Raw genomic sequence first — 23,920 nt, 5'->3', positions numbered from 1 at the left:
CGAGAACGCCGGTTCTGTGGGGACGGCGAGCGGCGATCGTAGTGTGGAGTCGGAGCAGCAACATCACAGTGCGGCAGGTCATTGCGGGCATGAAAAGGCGAGAACCGGCTGTCTTCTGGGCGGTAAGCGTACGCGGGACGAGGAGACGAAATCTGACGATAGCGACAATGGCGGGAAATGTGACCAACTCCATTGCAATTAAAGCATATGGGCTTGTCGTCATGGGTGCGCCACTGGTTTGGGTCGCGGTATCGGAGGTAGGTCGATTGTAGGCGGGGAGGTCGAAAGAAATTGCCGACCGTAGGGCTACTGCGTTCGCCTGCGTTCGCCAGCTCTTCGCGTACGACAGCTTGAATCAGAGATACTGCCGGGCGGGACTCGTCGTAAGAACGTATCGGGGGAACCGACGGAGACGCAGCCTCAATCTCACGCCGAACAAGACGCAGCAAGTTTTCGGTACCAGGCGGCTGGACGTCTTCACACGATGAGCTAGCGGCGGTATTAGGGAGCCGAACGAATTGTTGTGAGACACGACGGCTCTTTGCTTCTTCAAAGCGTCGGCACTCTCTTATAATGTCGTCGACCGTCGAGCAGTCCTTGTACACGAGTAAATTAAAGGCGTCGTCTGCGATGCCTTTAAGAATGTGGCTGACCTTGTCAGCTTCGAGCATCTTGTCATCGACCCGCCGACAGAGTGCTAATACATCTTGAATGTACACAACGTACGGTTCAGTCGATGTTTGGGCCCGGCACGAAAGTTCCTTCTTGGCGGCTCGCTGGCGGCCAAGTGGCTTCCCAAAGAGTTCCGGCAGTTTTTGCTTGCAAGTGTCCCAACTGGTCAATTCCTCCTCGTGTGTTCCGAACCAAACACGGGCCGTTCCCTCGAGGTAATAAATGATGTTCGCCAGCATTAGAGTCGCGTCCCAACGGTTGCTCTTGCTGGCGCATTCGTATTCGATTAGCCAGTCTTCAACGTCCTTGTTGTCAGTGCCCGAGAAGGCGCCAGGGTCCCGGAGTTGAGTCAAGACAATCGGTGCTGTGGTAGCCGAAGCTGAAGCAGCGGGCCTTTCAGTCGACATGGTCAAAGGGCCCACGAGGTTTCCGCTTCGAAGTTCCGTGATGTGCTGGTGATGTACCCCGCACCTCCACCAAGATGTTACGGGGAGATTTACAGAAAAGGGGGTTTATTCACACTATGTACAAGAAGACTAAATGTTGGCCAACAACAACAAAGATGGCGAACCACAGTTTCACCTCTTCCTCGTCTCTTCGGCTCTATGCTTCAGCATCTTCTTTGTCTGCCGGACAACTGGCTCATAACAATATGCTCCGTCGTTCCGTCCTGAGGCCTCATGTGCTCAACGTCTTCCTAGGGAAAAACGGATCAGCCGCTCACCATCGCCCCAGCGCCGTCAGTCCCGCTCGCCTCAACCTCGCCGCTCTCGGTCTCCCTTTGACCGCCTCTCGGAAAAATATCCAGTGCAGCCCCCGGAGGTGACACTGCATTTACGACCCGGCCTGAAAATCATCTCATTGTCCCTCATACCCGATGTAACCTTATTGAAGTTCTGGTTGATGGTGTGGCAGTTACAGCTCTTGTTGATACCGGCACAAAAATTTCTGTAATGAGCTCGAGCCTCCGGCGCCGCCTTCAGAAAGCCCTGACGCCCGCGGCTTCCCCTACCGTCCTAGTAGCCGACGGGAATAGACCTGCCGTACTTGGAATGTGCACTGCACGCATTTCCATTTCTGGTCGCCACACATCTGTTCTTTTTGCTGTTCTAGAACAGTGCCCCCATGCCCTCATCCTTGGAATCGACTTTCTGTCCACACACGCTGCCCTTATCGACTGCTCCGCGGGCATTCTCCGGCTAGAACTTCCTTCGTGATCCGAGAACGTCGATGTCGGCCCACCCCGCCTACGCTCCGTTGAGTTTCTTCGACTGCCTCCGCAAGCCGCAATATACGTCCAGCTTTCAGCCTTTCCGCCCCTACCCGACGGCGACTACGTTACCTGCCCTATTCTTGAGCTCGCCATGACACGCAACGTCGTGCTCCCCTATACGGTGGTGACAGTTACAAACAACGGCACCTCTTTTCCCATCCTCAATTTTGGCTTCTGGACGCAAGTTCTTCCTCGCAGCATATCACTCGCTCATATGACCCCATCGGCCAGCCACACGGTGTCTGCCCTGACCACAAAACCTCCACCGAATTTTTCACCGCCGTCATTGCAGTCAGGTTCGTTCTGCGACCACATCGCCCGCATGATATCAGGAGACCTCGCTCCGGCACAGACCGCTGCCCTTCGCCGCGTACTGGTTTTCTACCAGGATATCTTTGACTTTGGCGACCGTCCTCTGGGCCAGACTTCCGTCGTCACCCATCGCATTCATACCGGCGATGCGAGTCCTATTCACCGACGGCCTTACCGTGTGTCAGCTAGGTCGATCCCCCTGATACACTGGAAGATGAACCTGACACCTTCGTAATGGCCATTACAGACTTCGTCTATATAGCTGACGAACAGCGCCGCGACTCATCTTTGCGGCCTATTATAGACGGTCTCAACTCACCACACCCTGACCCTCCCCTACGGATGTTTGTGCTCCACAACGACACCTTACACCGCTACAACGCCCGGCCTGACGGCGCTGAGCTCTTGCTTGTTGTTCCCGCGCATCTTCGCTCTACTGTTTTGCGCCAGCATCACGATGCGCCGACGGGCGGACACCTAGGCGTGTCACGCCCGTATGATCGCATCCGTAGGCGCTTCTTTTGGCCTGGTCTCTACCGTTCTGTGCGACAGTACGTTGCGGCTTGTGACCTTTGTCATAGACACAAGACTCCTGCCCTACTGCCTGCTGGCAGCCGTCAGCCCCTCGATATCCCTGATGAACCATTGTTCCGGGTGGGACTCGATCTTTTAGGGCCTTTCCCCATGTCAACCACTGGCAATAGATCGGTTGCAGTCGCTACGGACTACGCAACGCAGTACGCTGTTACACGAGCACTTCCCAGCAGCTGTGATACTGATGTAGCCGATTTCATTCTTCACGACGTCATCCTGCGCCACGGTTCTCCTCATCAGTTAATAACGGAACGCGGCCGCTGCTTGCTGTCTAAAGTAGTCGACGACTGTCTTCGTTCTTGCACGACCAATCACAAGTTCACCACTGCGTACCATCCACAGACAAACAGCCTTACTGAACGCCTCAACCGTGCTCTCACACATATGCTTGCTATGCACGTGTCTGAGGACCACCGAGACTGGGACATTAACTTGCCTTTTGTGACCTTTGCCTACAACTCTTCTCGTCACGACACAGCTGGCTACACACTTTTTTATCTACTGTTTGGCTACGACCCACCATTGCCTATGGACACCATACTTCATCCTCACGCAGGCACATCCTCTGCCTATGCTCGTGATGCTCTTGCCCGTGCTGACATTGCCCGTCAGGTTGCCCGCGATCTCTTGTCGGCTTCACAGGTCAATTAAAAATGTCTCTATGACCGCCGACACCGGGAGGTGAACTTCCCTCCAGGATGGCTCGTCTTGCTGTGGTTCCCGTCACGTCGCGTTGGCCTATGCGAAAAACTCCTCTCACGTTATGCTGGCCCTTACCACGTCGTACGCAAAGTCACTAATGTTATCTATGAAATCGCTCCGCTAAATCCACGTCAGCCTCTGCAACAATCGCGAGTGACATAGTCCATGTCTCGCGCCTTAAATCGTACCACTCTCGGCCCGGGCCCTAATTGCACCGGGACGGTGCTTCTGCCGCCGGCGGGTAATGTCACTATCGGCGATCCTGTGGTTGGTGCTTGGACGACGACGACGGCGTGGCTTTCTGGTGGGCACGCGCTCTCCTGAACCATTGCTTTAGCGTTGTGCGCCTTACCTTGTAAATATATTCATTGTATATATTGTCCCCGTAACAATATGAAGAACAGGGGTATTAGAAGGTTTAAGAAATGGTTTGAATTCGGCGGGTGATAGCAAGGACATGATGGAAATTATTCGGGGACGAGTGTGCAATCAATCCACAGGACAAGAAATGCAGCGATAAGCTATGCCGACGCGAAGATATGAAAATCAGCCTCCGAGTCGATTCGGAAGACCCTGCTAACTGTTGATTTACGAGCTTTTCTCTGGCAGTTTTCAGTCCATAAAACTACCATTTCTTCACTTTTTTAGTGCAAGAGCTTTGCTGAATAGGCGTTCGTTATCGACTGTGAGGATTTCGTTGATGCGAATGGGATGATCAGTACTACCAGAAAAGCCTATCTGGGAGCATCGCAGACGAGCTTTTTGACCCTTGCAACAGAATTCATTCTTCTTCTCGCGTGAACAAAATCGAACAATGACTTTCTTGTCAGACGTCTTGCTGGCTACACGATGAACTATGTCAATTTGTTCAGAAGATATTGGGCACTCAATTGCATCGGCATCCTTCTTCAAAATTGCGGAGCAGTCCTCTCCCTGTGATGATGGAATACCTTTTATTTCGATGTTATTCATCCTGCTGTACTGCTCCATGTCGGCGATTATTTTCGCTCACGCGCTATTCTGAGCAGTTAATGCTTTGTGAGTGGATAGCAGTTCATTAAATGTCGCTTTAAAGTGTCATACTGTTCGCTCATGAAAAGCACGCTTTCAGCTAGAGAAGCAAGGTTGTCGAACCCCTGATCATCAAACCTCTTCCCAATTTTGGCGGCAAGATTGTCAACAAGGGAATCAAGCTTATTGTTCAGCAGTGAATCCAGTTGCTCAATCTTCTTAGCGAGTTCAGTGTTGGTGGGCATCGTACAAGACAGAACGGACTCAAGAGACACTTGTGAGCAGCAACCGCAACAACATTAGCATAGGACGCAGGGAAAAGTACAAACACTAGCCTGCAGTAGTAATAGCGGATGCTTAGCATGCGCCCTTTTTGATTGCAGCTGCCGCTCAAAAGTGACGCCGGTGCCGGGATGGTCCTCTATATATATCCTTCCAGATCAAAAAGCGCAGGCGGCATATGTCTCCGGGAAATCCGCAGAGTCAGCCTGTAGTCTCTGCGCAGCACCCTGATAGGCAGCACACGAAATAAAGGAGTCTGCAGGGCTCAGTGCGGAGCGCTGGTACGATATCGTTTCCCACGCCGATGACAGCACTAATCACGACATAGTAGCTGCAGTAGAAATAGCGGATGCTTAGAATACGCCCTTTTTGGTTGCAGCTGCTGCTCAAAAGTGCAATAAGTACATCAGGCAAACAAGAAGGTGCCTGAATTACAGTCTTTCTGAACAGAACAATAACGTACACTGAATAATTCAAGGGCGCTAGGAAGTTGGGAGTGCACTGACGGAATTGTGGCTGAAATCAAAATTTCAAAACCTTCACGGTGGTCGCCAAGCACCCCAGAGACGGCTTGTCCCGTAAGTATATATATAGGGCGCATACTACACTTACAAGTGCTTGTGGCCGTATAATATTGTTACGTTGAACGTATGATGAACTCCCTTCTTGACGGTTTGAAATGGTCCACATGCCTGTGCAACTTGGACGACGTTTTAGTATTCTGCCCAACATTTAGTACGCACCTCGAGTGCCTCTCAGAAGTCCTGGACGTTTTTTGTCGTGCCGGTCTGCAACTCAACGCATCAAAGGGCCTATTCGGCCGTCGCCAGATTACCATCCTTGGACATCTCGTTGACGAGAACGGAATTCAATCGGACCCAGACAAGGTCTATGCTGTTACGCACTACTCTCTTCCGAAGTGTGTCAAGGATGCGCGCAGCTTCATCGGCCTCTGTCGCACTTCCGCTGCTTCGTGAAAATTTTCTCGGCTATAGCACGACCACTAACCGAGCTTTTCAAGAAAGACGCCCTTTTTCAGTGGGGCCATAACGAGGCCTCTGCGTTCTCGCATCTAATCGACCTCCTCACAATGCCGCCCGTTCTGGCTCATTTCAATATTTCTGCACCTATTGAAGTCCGTACTGAGGGCAGCAGCCACGGAATTGGCGCAGTACTGGCACAACGCCGGCGCAGCAACGACAGTGTTATCGCTTACGCCAGCAGGCTCCTCTAACCCTATGCAATATCACAATTTCGTTCGTAGTTTGCCGCATTTTTGAGAAGTGTTGGGGTCTCTTCATTTTTGGTAGGAATATTTACGACTATCTGAACCCATATATGCAAGCGTTTTCTCCATCACTAATGTTTGTAGCGCGCCACTCACGTTAGCGACGCTGTCGGTGTGGCGATGGCCACTTCTGACGTCTTCCCAAGGGCTTCTCTGGCCTGTTTGAGTAGTTTACGGCACAACAGGCAGGTATTCTAGGAGAAGAAAACAAATACTTAACTCCCTTGCATGGAAAGTGCCATGTGCAATGTCGCGAAGCACCGACTTCCGGGAGGACAAGACAGCTTAACTATGGTGGCCTCAGTCGAGGGTGCTTGAACCAACGCCCTATAGCCGATGATCATCGGACCAAAGTGGCAAGAAGGGGTTTAAGGCAGAAAGCGCTGACAAGGACAGAAAGGGTGCCAGCGTGCGACGTCGTTCCTTTCCGTCCTTGGGAGTGCTTCACATCTGCTTTAAACCTTTCGTGCCATGTGCTACCAACGATCTCAGGCATACACTATTTCGAGGTCAGAGTAATTGAGCGGGTCCAAAAAGTAAGGCTCTGAAAAATCGCTCGTTGACTATAGATTTGCATTCTCTGCAGAACAGTTTATCCCTAAATAGGACGAAAATAAAAAAAATATCAAAATGATTGGCGTAAATACAACAATACTGGGCAAGCTCAAGAAATCTGGCATCTTGAGATAAAACTGCAAATGTTGGCAGGTATGGGTATCGTAAATAGATATCGCAGCTATTACCTAAGCGCCTAAATATTAGTTTAACTATATATTTTTTCCTTGCTTCAGTCCAGACTGGACTACGGCAGCCTTGTTTGCGGAGCTACGTTTCATGCCAGTCCGTTTCTTTGGACATATTGCAGGGTCTGACGGCGCTTGCTGGAGTGGCTACAATGGAAAAGCAACAACAGTCATGAACAAAAATGATTGGTTTTAACTTTCATTACAAACAATTCCACAGTATTACAACACACCGCACTGTTAGGTATATTGTTCCAATAAGAGATTGCAGAGGGAAAGAGTGAATGAATATTTATCTGTATTACCGCGGCTTGGAGGTTGGCGAATTACCTTACTGTGGTTAGTTCTTGATGAGTGTAAAAACGAATCAAGTAAGTAACGTGACCGTGGAATTTTGAAGTGGCCATGGTACCAATTAGGGTAGATGAATTTAAGCTTTGAAACTATTCTTCGTTGTGCAAGTAGTTCTAAATTTGCTTTTGATAATAGTTCAGAGACACTGGATTGCCTTGCATAATCAGAATATATGAATCTTACTGCAAGTTTTTGTATGCGCTCTACTTTATCAATTAGGTGTTTTTGATATGGGCTCCAGATTAACTCAGCATATTCTAATGATGGTCTAATAAGTGTTTTGTAGGCATTTAATTTGACATGTATGACATGTAGCGGAGTATTGCGCAGCTTCCTTCTTAAGAAGGACAGTTTGCCTTCGGCGGTCTGACATATGGAGGAGATGTGAGGTTCCCAGTTAAGGTTTGATGTGATATCAAGGCCGAAGTATTTTACCTGATTGCATTTGTCGAGTGCGTTGTTTACGAGAGTATACATGCAATGAAGTGTATTTTTCTTGTTAGTAAATGTGATGCATTTTGTTTTTGACGCATTAAGTCTCATGTCCCATGCATCGCACCATGAACGGATAGATTGAAGTGAATTGTTTAGTTCGATTTGGTGTCCTCTATTACGTGCAACTGTGTATACTACACAATCATCGGCTAAAAGCCGCATTTGGACCATTCCATAAACAAGGAACTGGATGTCATTGAAATACATAAGAAATAAGACAGGAGCCAGAACGGACCCTTGCGGAACCCCCGAGTAAATTTCAAGTGGCTGCAAAACATGTTTATTTATGGCCACACTTTGTTTTCGGCGTAATAGTTCAGCGGAAACCCGCTAGGTGGAGAGAAGCAATTAAAGGGAAAATGAGACATCCACCCAAATGTAGCAATTTCTACAAAGGAAACCCATACGGGTTCCTCGAAAGAAAGCCTCGCAGTTGAAGAAAAATTCGTCCTGGTCCGAGACTCGAACCCGGGACCACCGCCTTTCCGGGGCAGCCGCTTTACCATCTGAGCTAACCAGGTGGCTAGCAGATGGCAGGGCGAAGTCGAATTTGTCAACTCGAAGCAAAGGCAAGTGTTCGACGTAATAGTTCAGCGGAAACCCGCTATGAGGAGAGAAGTAATTAAAGGGAAAATGAGACATCCACCCAAATGTAGCAATTGCTACAAAGGAAACCCATACGGGTTCCTCGAAAGAAAGCCTCGCAGTTGAAGCTTTGCTGCGTTGAAACTTTGTTTTCGATTTATCGAAAGCTGCAAATCCATGAAATTATTTTGGTGTCAATACCAAAGGCTGAGAGTTTTGTAATGAAATCTTGATGCGGGACAACGTCAAGCGCCGTGGAAAAATCTAAGAATATTGCGTCTATTTGGTCTGCATCGTTTATTGCATTAGCTATTTCGTCCGTTAACTCAGCGAGTTGGGTTACGGAAGAATGACCTGATCTAAATCCGTGTTGCCGGCTGTAAAGCAGTTCTTTACTTTTTAAATGGCATACTATGGCCTTGAAAATTATGTGTTTCATTAGTGTGCCACAAGAACGTGTTTGCGACACAGGGCGGTAGTTAATTAATAAGCTTATTTGGGAATTGGAATGATCTTACCATTGCGCCAATCTTCTGATAACGTCGCCTTTTCAAGCAACGTGATAAATAATTTGTGCAGGTATTTGGATACCTATTTAGCATAGCGGTTTAAAAATGAATTAGCAATGTTATCGGGGCCAGAGGATTTCTTCAAATCCAATTTTTCTAAAAGACAAATGATACCTTCTTCACTTATCGTTAATGCAGGCATGGGCACTATCAGCGGATACGGTTCTAGTTTGGCGTTAGATGCATATTTCATGAAGACAGATTGGGAAAACGTGTTAAGCTCCCTCGCAGTACCTTCCGGTTCGGATATAATGGTATCTGAAATTTTTATTTCTGAAATGTTTTCTCGTTTATCAGCCAAATATCGCTAGAATTTCTGAGGGCTCATGTAGATGAATTCAAGTATCTCGGGGTAACTTTTGGTCATAACATGAAATGGCAGAAGCACATAGACTGCATCCACTCGAAGGCACTTCGCAAATTAGCATATTTAAAACGTACATTAAAAGATGCTACTAAGGATTGCAAACTAGCTGCATACAAGACAGTGATCATTCCAGTTTTGGAGTATGCGTCCGTTGTCTGGTCTCCGTATTCTTCTTGTGACGCTAACAAATTGGAATCTCTGCATAACAAAGCGATAAGATATATTTATAACAGATATGACCACCATTTTTCACCTTCTTCACATGCCCATGACCTATCGCTTGACTCACTTGCACACAGACGCACGTGTGAGCGTCTTATCACTTTGCATAAAATCATACACGGGTCGTCGGTTATTGCGGCACCGGTTTCATTTGTGAAGTGCCCTGCTCGTGCATCTTGAAGCACTCACCCCCTTAACCTTGTTCCATTTCAATCACGCTTGAACACTTTTAAATTTTCATTTTTCCCGTCAACAGTCGAACTCTCGAATGGCCTTGACGGCTCACTTTTACAGTTACCTCCCGCAGAATTCGCGAAAGAAATCTAGCACATCTCTCATTAGTTCTAAAACCTGCTGGTGTACTCTTTATTTTTTGTAGTTTTGAATACATGCCTTTCTTTACAAGCAATATTATTTGTACTGAGCATGCACATATGTAACATGCTCTACTGATTGTATGCTATATAATGTTTGATTTTGCCTATTTAGGCTACTTATGTACTTGCCCCTGCAATGTCTCACACTGAGACGGCAGTATTTGTAAATAAATAAATAAATAAATAAATAAATAAATAAATAAGCGTGTCGATTTGTGGCTCAATGGTAGAAAACAGCGCTAAAGACACGGACAGAAGGTAGAACACAGGACGAGCGCTGTCTACCAACAATTGCTTTTATTGTGCGTGCACAAATATATAGCTTGAAAAGAGAGAGGGAAGAGAGAGAGAAACGTGGTGGGAAAGGCAGGGAGGTTAACCGGAAAAGATTCTGGTTTGCTACACTGCACTGGGGGAAGGGGAAGGGGAAATGAAAGGCGGAAAGAATAGGGAACAGAAAAAGCAGTCACGAAAAAAAATTCAAGGAATTAAAAAAAAAGGAAAAGGAGGAGGTTGGAAACGTTTGTGAGAACTATAGTGTGTCAGATAGTCCACTCGATCGCAAAAACTTCAAGAATGGGAGGAGGACGGAGGAAGGACGGATTCCAGTCGCGCTTGGGTCTGAAGGTAAAATCATGATTAGTCAAGTGGAAATTTGTACTCCTTGTCGGTGAGGAGGAGTAAAGGGGCACTGGCGCATGGCGGGCCTTTACACGTCATCGTAAAGGTTTCAACGATTGTGTGAGGTGTAGGTCACTCAACATCTGTGTGATACGAGAGCCTATGCAGACTCCTTTCTTTTGCACGAAGTGCTCATTGTGCGTACACTACGACAGGCTTCCTCGTACACAACGACAGGCTTCTGCAGGATCACGTCGAGCCCGTTGGACCCCAAAATTGTTTCGCTACGTCGATAACTTCTTGGTGTTATTCAGCGCAAAACCAGAAGAAGCTCGAGTTCAAGAACAAAAATTTTTATGCGCCTTCCAGTCTATTTTTCAAGGCCTCTCCTTCACGAAGGAAGCCCCGGAAGACGGCGTAATTTGCTTTCTTGGCCTCAAGCTCCACCTCAGCAACAGCCACATCTGCTGGGAATACGCCCCTCGCTCCAAGAAGCACCTACTTCCCTTCATGTCGGATCCCTCCAGAATTTCCTAGCGTCCCATAGCACTTGGAGCCCTCAGGAACGCCCTCACTCGCTCCTGCCATCATGAAATTCACCGGACCCACAACAGCCAAATACAGCGCCTTATAGAGCAAACGGCTACCCGGAAGACCCACTCTTCCTTGACGTAAGTTCTTGCCGAAGACATCAGATATACGTATAGGTAAGACACAACGCCGGGGCGGTGTAGTAAGTGAATTACAACACCGAGTTGTCAACGTGTACGATTTCCCTTTATGTATAACTGTGCATTTCCGTGGGTTTATGTGGTTATATGTTAGTGAGTGTGGACTCGGACGAAAACGTGCCGGGTATACAGTGCTCCGTACTTTGTTATCGTCCTAGTGGAATTGTGCCGTCATTGTGACTCAGTGTTCGTATCGTCTTTTGTTGAAATAAACTTTTTCTAAACACGGTTCGACGGCACAGTTTTCGCATAAGGAAGTTGAAGGTCGACTGAACTACGAGAAATATAAGGCTTTCGCCTTAACAAAGTACCCGTATGTGCGAATATGTGCAAGAAACATAAATCCCATAATTTTGTAAGTATTACAGCAGTTAATGTGCGGCTGTTACAAACAGGCTCTGACGAGACTAACAAAAATATGTTAAACTACTGTAACCAATTATGTCAGTCTTCACGCGTAAATAGAACCTATTAAGCATGATAACTCCAGTTGAAAAGTATGAAAATGTGTGTCGCACCGCAATGAGTTCGGCCATTTTCTGTGCACTTTTTTGCCACAGAGGCACAGGAATGACTGCTACCACAGTCTTTCGTGCAAGATGCGATCGTCCAAAGACAGCCCGCCATGCAAGCCCGATATGTACGACAACACTTGGCAACCCATATCACCATGACTGTAGACGGTCATGCGTTTAGCGTTGAGTCAATATAGCGACACAAAGCATTGCCACCACCGAAGCCCGCGTGACGTGGGTGGGTTCGATTCCGTCCAGCATCGGAGGAATTTCAAGGATTTTTTTTGTCATTTGTAATTGCATACGGAGTCCCAGCTAACATTAGCCAAACTGCTCAGCGAAAAAAATAAAGTAAAAGAATCCGATGCAGGACTTAAATATAAGACGTATGATTTTACATCGTCAGAGGTACGATGACCCAACAACGTAGGTCTTACAATCGTATCTTGCAGCGTGCTTTTCTTTTTAACTTGTTTTTTCGTTGGGCAGCTTGGCCAACTTTAGCTAGGATATAGGGTAGAGCAGTACACACCCATTGTATCAAGTTTGCATCAGAGATGTATTCTGATTTGCTCGGTACATATTCGACCACCAAGAACTCAAGCCAACAGAGCTCCACCGTTACAACTACTTCTAGACGGAGAACCTATCCGAAAAGTCCAGCAGCTACGAGTGCTCGGAATGCATATACAGGAAACGGGCAGTGCCGGCATCGCCCTGTCCAAACTCAAGCGCACGGAATAGCACGTAGCAGAGAGGGAATGACGGAGACAGACACTATGAAATTAGTACAGGCCTTCGTCATAAGCAGAATCAATTATGCTCTTCCTTTCCAAGCGGCCCGACAAACTGACATCGACCAAGCAAATCGCCTGCTCCGGATTGCCTGCAAGGCGGCAGTCGGCCTGCCCGAAAACACGAGCACTGACCGTCTCAGCGAGCTGGGCATGATGAACACATACGAAGAACTCGCCGCGGCTACACTCATGGCCCAGCGCGAAAGACTAAACGCAAAACCCCAGGGGCGCTCCGTGCTAACACGACTACGATACCTCCTAACGCCACAGTTCTGCGGAGACGAGACCATACTTATGCCACTTGATCTACGAGCAAGAATCCATGTGAACCCCATCCCACGTCACATGAATCCTCACTTCCACGTGAAACAGAGACAAGCCCGAGCAGCCATCCTGCGCAAAAGGCAGGAGGACGCAGACACATACTTTACTGACGCGGGCTTATACCCCAGAGGTGAGACAGCGACTCCTACTTATGTAGCTGTCGCGACAAACCGGGGGAGACCGATCGTAGCAGCGTCCGTACGCACGACTTCAAGCTCCACGGCGGAATCCGCGGCCATAGCCCTAGCCATCCGAGACGCTGACGCCAAGAGCCAGTCGGCTTATATACTCACAGACTCGCAAGACGCCTGCCGCCTCTTCCTTCGGGGAGTTCTACCGGCCGGGGTCCTTCGTATACTAGGACCAAACCTCCAAATGGACCACGGGATAACCTGATGTCCCGCGCACACCGGAGTGGAAGGCAACGATCGGGCGGATCGTCTGGCTCGAGGTATACCAGGCCGAGCCGCGATACATACCGCTCGAACGGACGCCTCTCCGACACCCGGCAGCACACCAAGAGACATACTTGAGACACAACGACTAGGAAGACGATCCAAAGATCCACCTCACCCCAAGCTCAACAGGCGACAGGCGAGGGACTGGCGCCGAATAGAGACAAACACCTACCCACACTTACATAGACTGCACAAAATATTTCCCAACGAACACAGCGGTGCGACTCCATCCCGACACTAGAGCACATCCCTTACCAATGTACGCAGCGTCCGGCAGACGCCGTGTCGCCGCTACTTAACTAAACACTAAACAATCGGTCGTGGGAGGCGCGACTCTCCGAACAGGACTTGGGAAGCCAAGTGGCGACCCTTGACCAGGCCCGGCGCGCCGCAATAGCCAGTGGGGCCCTGGAAGAGGGGCTCCACCCACAGTAACCAAACACGATCTTTATTTAAATAAAGTTGTTTCTCTCTCTCTCTCTCTCTGCATCAGAGATGTTCATTGAAGACCAGCCCACACCGACCGGAACATACCCAGTACTCTAAGTCGGCGTCGCGAATCTAGTGATCCTTGACGGTGTGAAAAAAGGGTTCGTTGAAGAGCCGCACACATGGGCAGATTGCCGCATACTTAGTAACCCAAGTTAGTCCGAGGGCTGGTTTCGAAGCCTATTCCTTCAGCGAAGCCGGGACAATGGGCTACACATTCGACCACGGACTACCCGCCCGCCTGTGATCCAGGCGGGCGGGATAATTACTAGATACAGACATACAAACGAACATAGGTGCGTATTTAGCCCTCGGAAAGTCAGTGAAGTACCGTAAGATCGGCAGCACCAATCTTACAGTGACTGTCGACGGTAATGCGTTTAGGTAATGATTCACAACAGCGGTAATGCACTAATGCGAACAGCGGTCACTTACACATACTCAGTGGACCAAGTTGGTCCGATGGTTGGCTTCGAACCTCTTTTACCTTATCACATCAGCCCGATGCTCTACCCATTCGACCACACACTACACGGTGACCGAGGAAGGCAGGAAAACGGCTAGAGACAAAAATTAATAGCCGCCAGAAAGTGCTTCAAGTACCTTACGAAAGCTAGCGCAATAAAGAGAGTGGTAACACCAAGCACCTATAACGTGGCGTTGCACCACGGCGAGCCACATTGTCATGGGAAACATGCAGTTCGCTTTGTGCAAGAAACACAGCGAACTACTGCACGGTACAAAGTGGAATACTAAGGCCACTAAACTAGTGGCCGCTTTGAGCCGCCAAAGGGGCTGCTAGAAGTGCCAACGCTGCTACTTTTGCCAGTATGTGGTCAGGGGGCGGAAACTCCCTATACGTCCCTTGGGACACTCGGTCCCATGCTGGCTGATACGCGATGGCAGCGCCGCTTCCATCGCTGACGGTTGCCGGATATCCAACTCGAACTAATTCGCAAACAAAACAGTGCCTCCATGACGTCACTCATAAGGTCAGAAGGTAGAGGGAGAAGGCACGCAGCCGGGAGGAGGTGGGTTGGCGCGGACGCGCTCCTATCCCACTTCGCGTGCAAGCGGGCTGGGTTCGTGCTCTCTTGCAGGTCCGCTGGCCGCGCGGCGACATTGCAGAACCGGCGGAAGTGTGCCGTGTACAGGAAGCGCTTTCTTTCTACGGCGTTTTCCTTGCAAACTTCTATTATTTTTTAATCACTGGGTCATCGCCTGTACACACCAGCGCCAAGCAAGTATAATGAGAAGTATATATATAGCAAACCGTCGTTAACTACCAATATTCGCTGTTATAATGTTGCATTTCGTCATTTCGTGAAAGTACTCGCTTTGAAATTCCTAACTTGTGGTTAAGTTTAGGGCTACGGTTCAACTAGTCGACAGATACAGTGGAGGCTAGTATAAAGAATATGACTTCCTTGCACCATCATTCGTTAATTTTGTTAGTGTGTTGTGAAGTGGATCAACTCAAGCTGGCCGATTTTTCAGTCAGCCAAAACTAAACACAAGTAAAAGTCCAACGTTTTTCTTTTTCTGCACGCATTCCGTACTGGAAAAATACTTACCTCATCGTAGTCCTAAAGTGTGAATCTGCAGAAGCAATTTTCATTCACAACTGAAATTTGTACATAATAAGTGATCATAGATTCCATAACATCTAAACCAATGCAAAAAATATTAACCATCACGGCTTTATCTTTATTTTTTTACTTTAACCTTGGCTGTGCGTGTCGACAAAGTAAAGAGTGAATAAAATGTATAGCCCAACAAACACGCACTCAAGCCCTTCATTGCAAGTATTTCACCGGCAGCAGATAGACTGCCGTCATGACAAATCAGTCGAGCGGCACTGCTCTTATGTGAGCCCAATCAGGCTTGCACAGAACTGGTTTACTCATGCAAAATACTCATGCATGGTTTAGTCATGCCTGCTCAGAAAATAGTGAAATACTTGCGCTTACTTGTTGTCATTAGGAAACCTGAAAAACTTCGCAGAGCTGGAAATCGCTGTGTTAGAACACCACACAGCCGCACAAGACATCTGATGCGCCGATTTAGTCATTATCGCCTAATGCTTGGTTGACCTGGTTTCCTGCGTTTTCCGTTCCTTGCACGCCTGATCAAGCTTATCTGTCTTATCTTTCCCATCTTCATACTTGACACGACAACCAAAGCAGGTGACCGAGCGCGAAGGACGCATGAAGACAACCATTGCGCGCGCTCCGTCCGATTTAAATTTTACAAAAAGAGAAATAAAACGATAACTTGGGATGTACGGCAACCGCTAGGAGCGTGCATTTTCCTTGAAACCAAAAATAGCAGTTGCCTTCCGGGGGTTTATACAGTTCTCATATACACTCTATGCAATTGTACTACATGCAAACTGGCAGTCACGACAGTAAGACACCGTGAAGGCACCGACGATCGCCCCAATAGTTGGCAGATTTTGTCACTGATGTAGGCACCCTGTCATAGCAGGCTGACAACGCCTGTGACGCGTGGATATATAGTGTGATAGCCTTTCATGCTGCCGACGTCGACGAAACCAGTCAGCCAACCGCCGTTCGGCAAATCTTCATAAGATGAACTCTTAGCGGGAATCTTTATGTTTTAGTATGGGGTTTTACGTGCCTAAACCACGATCAGTTTAGGAGGCACGCCGTAGTGGGGGACTCCGGAAAATTTGAACCACCTGGGGTTCTTTAACGTGCACCTAAATCTAAGTACACGGTTGTTTTCGCATTTCGCCCCCACCGAAATGCGGCCACCGTGGCCGGGATTTGATCCAGTGAAGGGAAAATCTTGCACCCACTACGCAATTGCAGCAGCAGATGCACTGTGTACGGGCGGTTTTTATTTAGAAGATAAAGAATTTTAAAATCAGTAGCCCCTCCCCTGTCGAGGAAATGGGGGTAAGCGAAGCTTGTCGTGCGTTTCTTCGGTGTTCCTCCGAACGATTTGCACTGAAGAGTACCACGATGTGCTCGAACCACAACCGGCCATACGCACTGCAGCTGGTTCTGAAGTTCCGGTTCAGAAACTCGCGTTGAAACCTGGCCGTCGCACCGGGGAAATTAGCGCTAGCGTTGCCGAGGCGTGCACCACCGTTGTCAGGCCCCTAAATTATAGGGTTTTACGCGCCCAAACCATGATCTGATTGTGAGGCACGCCGTAGTGGGGGACTCCGGAAATTTGGACCACCTGGGGTTCTTTAACATGCACCTAAATCTATGTACATGGGTATTTTTGCATTTCGCCCCCTTCGAAATGCGGCCGCCGTGGCGGGTATTCGATCCCGCGACCTTGTGCTCAGTAGCCCAACACCATGCCACTGAGCAAGCATGGCGGGTCATTCGGGCTCCTGGACGACGCTGACGTTTGGCCTCAACATTGAGCTCCAGCAAACCGGGGTCCGCGGCTCTTCGCTGACGTTTCGCCTGGGCTTCGGGAGCCTGCGCGCTAGAATCGGCACGTCGGTGGCGAGCCCTTTCCCGAGCGCATTCATTCTGGATGGATTTCCATGAAATAGCTTCAAAATTAAATATGTCCGTTACGAAAGACGGTACATATTTGGCTCATGCCCCCTTCAGCAGTGGCTCATACCCCGTACACGCGGCCTCCCCATTACGACGACAGAATAGAAGTGAAATTCTACGCAGCAATAACTAGCGGCAACGCAGCAAGCTGTGGAAACAGACGACAACGACGAACGCGGCTGCAGTGGCACGAGTACGTGCCGAGCACGTGCCAAGTGCCTGTGCAGCTCTGAGAGCAGCTGGTTTGTTTAGCGGTATATCAATGACGCAGGCTTGCGTATACAATCTTCACTTGAAAAAAAAAATACCCAGCTGTGACAGGTAACGTATTTGTAGACCTTGGCCTGAATTACTCGAATCGGCAGAGATTACTCGCCCGAGAAATCAACATGCATAACCGGCTAATTATCAAAAATTTGAATGGTAACATTTTAAATAATTACTTTACGGCACACATTGAAATTAACAAATTGTAGCCGGTGAGTTGGCAAGACTTACCCCGGTATTCACAAACGCACCTCGACTCGACCCTTCACTCGAAATGCTCCTTGAGGGCGGCTTTTCATTTCACAAATCGTCCTCCACTCGAAACGCGCCTTGAGTGAAGGAAAGCTCGAGCGTTTTACTCGAGAATCTCAAGGTAGCCCCGCAGCTACCTTGAATCGCTCCTTGAGTGAAGTTAGTGCGCAAACATGGCTGCGTTGTGATCAGTCGCTCGCCTCGTCGGCTTTTTCAGATGGACGCCAGTTGCCTCCGCAGCTTTTCTTTCGTTAACGATGCTGCGCATCTTCAAGGGCATCGTTTTACGGACTGGTGTAATCCCCTGGAGCGCTTCGGCAACGGAGTAATTCTACTGTGGCACCGAGACAGACCGGCCGTCCTGTCAAGAAGACTGCCAGCTGTGCAGTGACCTGTCGTCTTATTCCGTGCATGAGCCAGTTGATGACCTGCATCCGTGTATTCATCGTGCGAGTGCTCCGAAACTACTATCAGCGCCAGTGCCGTGTTTCTCGCGGGGGATCATACAAAGCGGCACCATTTGAAACGCGGCACGATACATAAGTGCGGCGGACTTCGAACCTATCAAAAGAAAACAACTGCGAAGATTCCTGCCGTTAGTAGGTGTATTGGCTGTGTGCTCGATTGCTGGATGTTGGTCTGGCGGCGCGAGTGCCGGAATTCGCTGCCGCCTGAGCGGTTTGTACTCGGGTGCATCACTTACTACGCTATTCCAAGGACGGCGTAGCGCACCACAGCAAGGCGAGCTTTTCTAAAAACGACCAGGTGCGTTCACTTTTCTGTTTCTCGATAACTTCATGCATTTAGTTGCTCTAGGGAAACCAAAAAAGTATACTGTTTCTTTTTTTTGCGCGGGACGTCTGACAGTAGCTGATATTTACAGTCGTTAGCAATAATTACGTGAGCCTTGCTTCAAAATATTTAGTTTATTAGCTTATGAACATCCAAGCCCACCGAGGAAGTGAGCAACCATGAAATGATTTTCATAATTATACCTGCACGTATACAGAGGGAATGTAATATTTTATTCCAGTACAAAACATTGAATAACAATACAAGAGAGGATAGTTTTTGTACATCACATAATCTTTATTGTAATAAAAAAAGCTGTAGCAGTTGACCGAGCCCCTAATACAGAAAACGCTAGCAAGTGGGAGCAGATATATGCCACATATATTGGTTGCGCATATTCCAGCTATTAGTGAGTGCATTATGTAAGTGTTAGATTGCTGTATGTCGGTCTGGCTGAGCAAACACCAGACCAGCTTAAAACTGTATCTTTGCAAATATTAAAGAAAACAGTCCCAGCTTATCAATGTAAAAAAATCGGCTTCCTGAACACAATGAAAATCTTTAATGAATGTATTTACTTCGAAAAGTAAACTGATGAAAACGAATACTGTACCTAAGCTAGTTTTGATGTGGATTAACATCATTGCATGTTTATGACCAACCCCTTCTCTTATGCAGGAACCAGGCTGCCAACGCAACCACGCAGAGCAACTGCCTTTTCAAGGGTGCTGCGCGTGCGTTGGTGTGCAAGCGGAGAAGAGTCGAGCTCCGGTTAATGTGTATTGCTGCACTGTAGTCGTTGTCGCACTATTTTGGCTAAAACCTCAATCTCCTTTCTGACATCCTAACACCTCAAACATCACCACTAAAGGCATTTTGCAGACTTAAGTAGCAAGGTGCCTTCATAGGCACCTTGCTACTTAAGTCTGTATTTTTCATTTAAGGTTTCTTTTCTTAACCCATATTTAATAAAGCAGCCTGTATCACTGAATTATTTCTGGTCCATGCAAGTGTCTATCTCTGAAACAATAAATTAAAATTATCCTCGTCTTTTTGTGTTCTGATAGGATTGCAAAAAGAGCGTGGACTGTGATCCTACAAACACAAGCAGTAGTACTACTGACAAAGCTATTCTAGAATAAAACACAATCCGTGTTCTGGACAGTAGACTAGCAGTGTTCTAGACAGTAGCATACCGTCGAGTGTGGCCACCGGACGGTATGCAGTGGTAAATCCTTACAGAATATACGCTGTTTCAGCTCCGGTTCTAACTTCAGCCTAAGATGAATTATGAAGGCCGGAACCATGAATTTGTTCCATTCGATGCGGATGACAGTTGGCTTGCATGGGTCTTGCAGAAGTTCAGTAATTGACCCAGGAACAAAGCGTGTCTTGTGGGATCCCACAACAGGCCAAATGGAGATGCAGACAGTCACAATGGCGTTGCTGAAAAATACAGTATAGAGCGCATTACTACCATGAGTTCTACAAAGCTGAGATCAACCATTACAATTATGGTATATTTCTTGATGTACACTTGCTCATGCAAACGTAGCTTCAACATTCCACTACATACTAAAGTGCTGCATTACAAATTGTGGGCAGCAACAAAGCTCACGTCTCAACCGTAACACATTACGAGCAACTCATGACTTCGCACATCATAATAATAACTATGCTCTTCAAAACAATAATACATGACTGTTGAAGAGGAATGAAATATGAGTTTGATTTCATTATGGGATAGCTGTTACATGTTGGCGGTTTTAGATAACACGGCGTGCATTTCACCATTTTATCAATGTGGCCTGACAAAACATCAATATTATTAGTGATAAGTATGAAAAATAACCACAGACTAACTACCGGGCAGATCAGTCAAGTACTTCCGCAGCACCTAGGTTCTTTAGGGGAAGCGAGATGGTGCATTTCCAACAGGCAGGCACCGTATCTATCGATGCTTTAACGTCAGTCACATTCCTTACCGTGCAACACAGACGTTGATTTTTTTTCCATCAGCTGGTCTTTCCAAGGCCCACATCCTGCAGCAGAATGTCAAAAATGATATGTACATAGGGCGTTCGCACGCTAAGTTCAGTGCAGCTAAGCAACTCAAATGAAGAGACATAGCTCAACTAAAACAAAAAAAAAGAAACGTAGCCGTTGCGTGAACTTGAAAGCACTGTTTATGGAACGTGCAGGAGATGCTACGACATAGCACATTGAAAGAAGGTAAGACGAAAAAACACTAATGCTGGCAATGAACTACTGACAAGTGAATTTTCGGACGAATAAAAGATTGCGTAGCGTATATTTGAAGTGAAGCAGAACTGGAAATACAGGCACCAGTGCTGGTTCACTGACGATATGTGCTACAATTTGAACAAACCGACTAACCACCACGGCTTCTAAAATAAAGTACAGGACTGAAAAACGTTTGTTTCCTTAAAACTGCCGGAGCTACGCACTCAACCATATGCATTCTGCCACATGTATGCTACAACTGCTTCTTCTCTACTGAAAGATTTTTACACGGTACTGGAATGATCATCGGACACAGGCGCGGAGCGGTGTCTTGGGCATTTATGTTTAAACAGCTGAACCGATAACAGATTGTCGCGCCGAATATCCCACAAGCACCAAAGCAAAAAAGAAAAAAAAAACACCGCATATCCACGGGGTGAATGATGATGAGTGGGCGAAGCTCCGGAGGGAATCATCGGTAAACCGTGAATCTTCCGTGTAATTCGCCCAGTCTCGCCGCACTAAATCGAACGATTGACTTCCACCAATGACACGCGCCATATGTGACTCCATTCCTATTTTATAACAGCGCCCTTCATTATAATTGCACCATCTCCCGCTTAAGGGGACGCTAGCACAAACGCGTTAGAAACGTGCAGTACTCTCTAGTAAGAGGGAGAGGCCACAGCGTCTTACGCAGCCGTTTACACAAGCCGGAACGTGCACCGCGTTTGCCGACGCCATCAGCGGTTATGAATACGGGGGTAAGGCGGAGAGGCCACAGCGTCTTACACCAGCTTCTTACACGGGCCATAACGCGCTAGCACAAACGCGTTAGAAACGCGCAGTCTTTCGTTAATGTTGGGTATTTATTGTCATCTTGGTGCGTGTGCTCATGTGCGCTTCGTGGCGTAGTGGTTAGCGCCGCGCGCTCGGAAGCGAGGGGTCCCTGGTTCGATTCCGCGCTACGGACACAACTTTCGGAATTTTTTTTTCCATAAAAGTAGACGTGGCTACCTACTACGACGACTACTACTACTACTACAGAGGAGGGACAGACCCACACCCTAAGGAGCTTCGCCCCTAAAAATAACGTCTAGCGCAATTTTATGCTGCCTCGAATAGTATGCTTCGGGTGCTAATGCCCGCAGCATGAGCAGCTGGAGCCAGTCATGCTTGGATACATCGGACACGTATTATTGATAGCGCGGCGGCAACTTCACCAAACCCGCAACAGCGTAATGTGGTTCCGTGCATAAACTGCTCACTCACCCTTATTTTTTGTCCTGTTGCTGCTTTCAGAAAGCTTACAGCAGCACTTGGTCTTGAAGGTAAACAAAGCTGTCCATCGGCCGTTCCATGCGTTGCCTCCTTCGAAGTCAATCCGGCTCGGTCACAGTACACACACGGACAATATCATCCATGATAACTACGATTAAAAACTGCAACGTGAACCACAAATTAAGCACAAGGAAAGAATGAGCTGCAGACAAATGCGGCGGCAAATTTTCTTGTTTCTCAGCCATGCGCTATGCTCAGCTGCTAGGGTGCGATCGTTGCCAGACCTCAAACATAGCTCCCGCTTGATCTATCAGTCTAACGCTGGCAGTGGCAGCGCTGCCGAGCTAAATTTGTGCATTGCGCCGTGTTGTCATTTGATAACGAAGCCAAATTAACGGAAACACATATATGTCTTAAATAATTGGGCTTTTGCTAAGCGTATTTAAGAATAGCCTCGATATCAGTCGCTTTTCTCGGTCGGTGGACTTCACTCGAGTCCAGGGCGCATTTTCAAGGCGTTCCTTGGCGGAGGAAATGAACACTATACGTATATGTATAGTGTTCATTTATTTATTTTATTTATTGATACTGCAATCCCAGGGTGGGATTTTCGCAGGGTAGGCGTACAGATACAAGCACGGATCAAATATTTACAAACATAGCCAGAAACAACAAAGGCCGCAAATGATTAGTAAACAAACAAAATGGATCAGCATTGAAGACAACAAAAAAAGTTCAATGATGGTAGTGCAACATAGGGGTACAGCAAGGTTCATGGCATATCTTAATTATTCAGGAACACATAAATATTGAGTGATTATATTATTACAAGATGTAAGGGGCATAAAGTCAATAACAATAAGAAATTAGCAACTATATGGGCAGCAGGGAATGAATACATCAGAAAATAAATGTTAATGGACACTGAGGCTGCTGGTGAATAAGGTCAGAGATTTCTGTAGTACTTGATCGTTAGTAAGCCGATTCCATTCCGTTACTGTTCTTGGAAAAAAATGAATATTTAAAGCAGTTATTACGCTGACGAAAAGGGGTGATTGCAAGATTATGACACGCAACAGCGCCTTGAGTGAAGGAACGCTCGTCGCCTCAACTTGGCTGAGTCGAGGAGAAGCGTTGAGTGAAGGCGTGTTTAAGAATACGGGGGTTATTCACTTGGAGTGTGTGATAGAGGTTGGTGGGCCCAGGGGCTCAGCACACAGTGAGGAAGACGTGGAGAACTGACGCCTTTATCGGCGTACCTCAGGCGCGTATGATATTTACAAGTACACACATAAAACATTTGAACATCTTCGCAGTACGCGGCCACGCGATAGAGTTCGCCGACTTGAAGCGTCCGTTCCCAGTCGACGGGCGACTCGCTCGCGCGCAGTACCACGGTAAGGTCACCACCGGTACGCCGAATGATCGCGGCGTGTCATCAGGCGAAGTTGTCGCGCCCCGGCACGGTGTATAAGCGAAAGACGCCCTGGGCTCATGCAACGTGTTGGCGAGCTCCGCTGGCTCCGGCCCACGTACGGGGTCGTCAGCATTGCAGGCCGCCACGCGAGCTGCAGCACTGTCCGTTTGAAGCGGCAGGCCTCAGGCGGGAGCACAGGTGCGGCCAACAGGGCCGACGGTCAGCCGCCAGACGCGGTGCCTGTCTTGACGAGCCTCGGGAGCTGGCCGGAGCGGACCGTTAGCCGCCCGTGCATAGGCTTGCCCGGCGGTGCTTCAGGAACAGGCAGCCGCTATGGCGGA

The sequence above is a fragment of the Dermacentor silvarum genome, chromosome 7 (assembly GCF_013339745.2).
Source record: "Dermacentor silvarum isolate Dsil-2018 chromosome 7, BIME_Dsil_1.4, whole genome shotgun sequence".
NCBI classification, from domain to species: domain Eukaryota; kingdom Metazoa; phylum Arthropoda; class Arachnida; order Ixodida; family Ixodidae; genus Dermacentor; species Dermacentor silvarum.
This window is presented reverse-complemented; position numbering follows the sequence as displayed.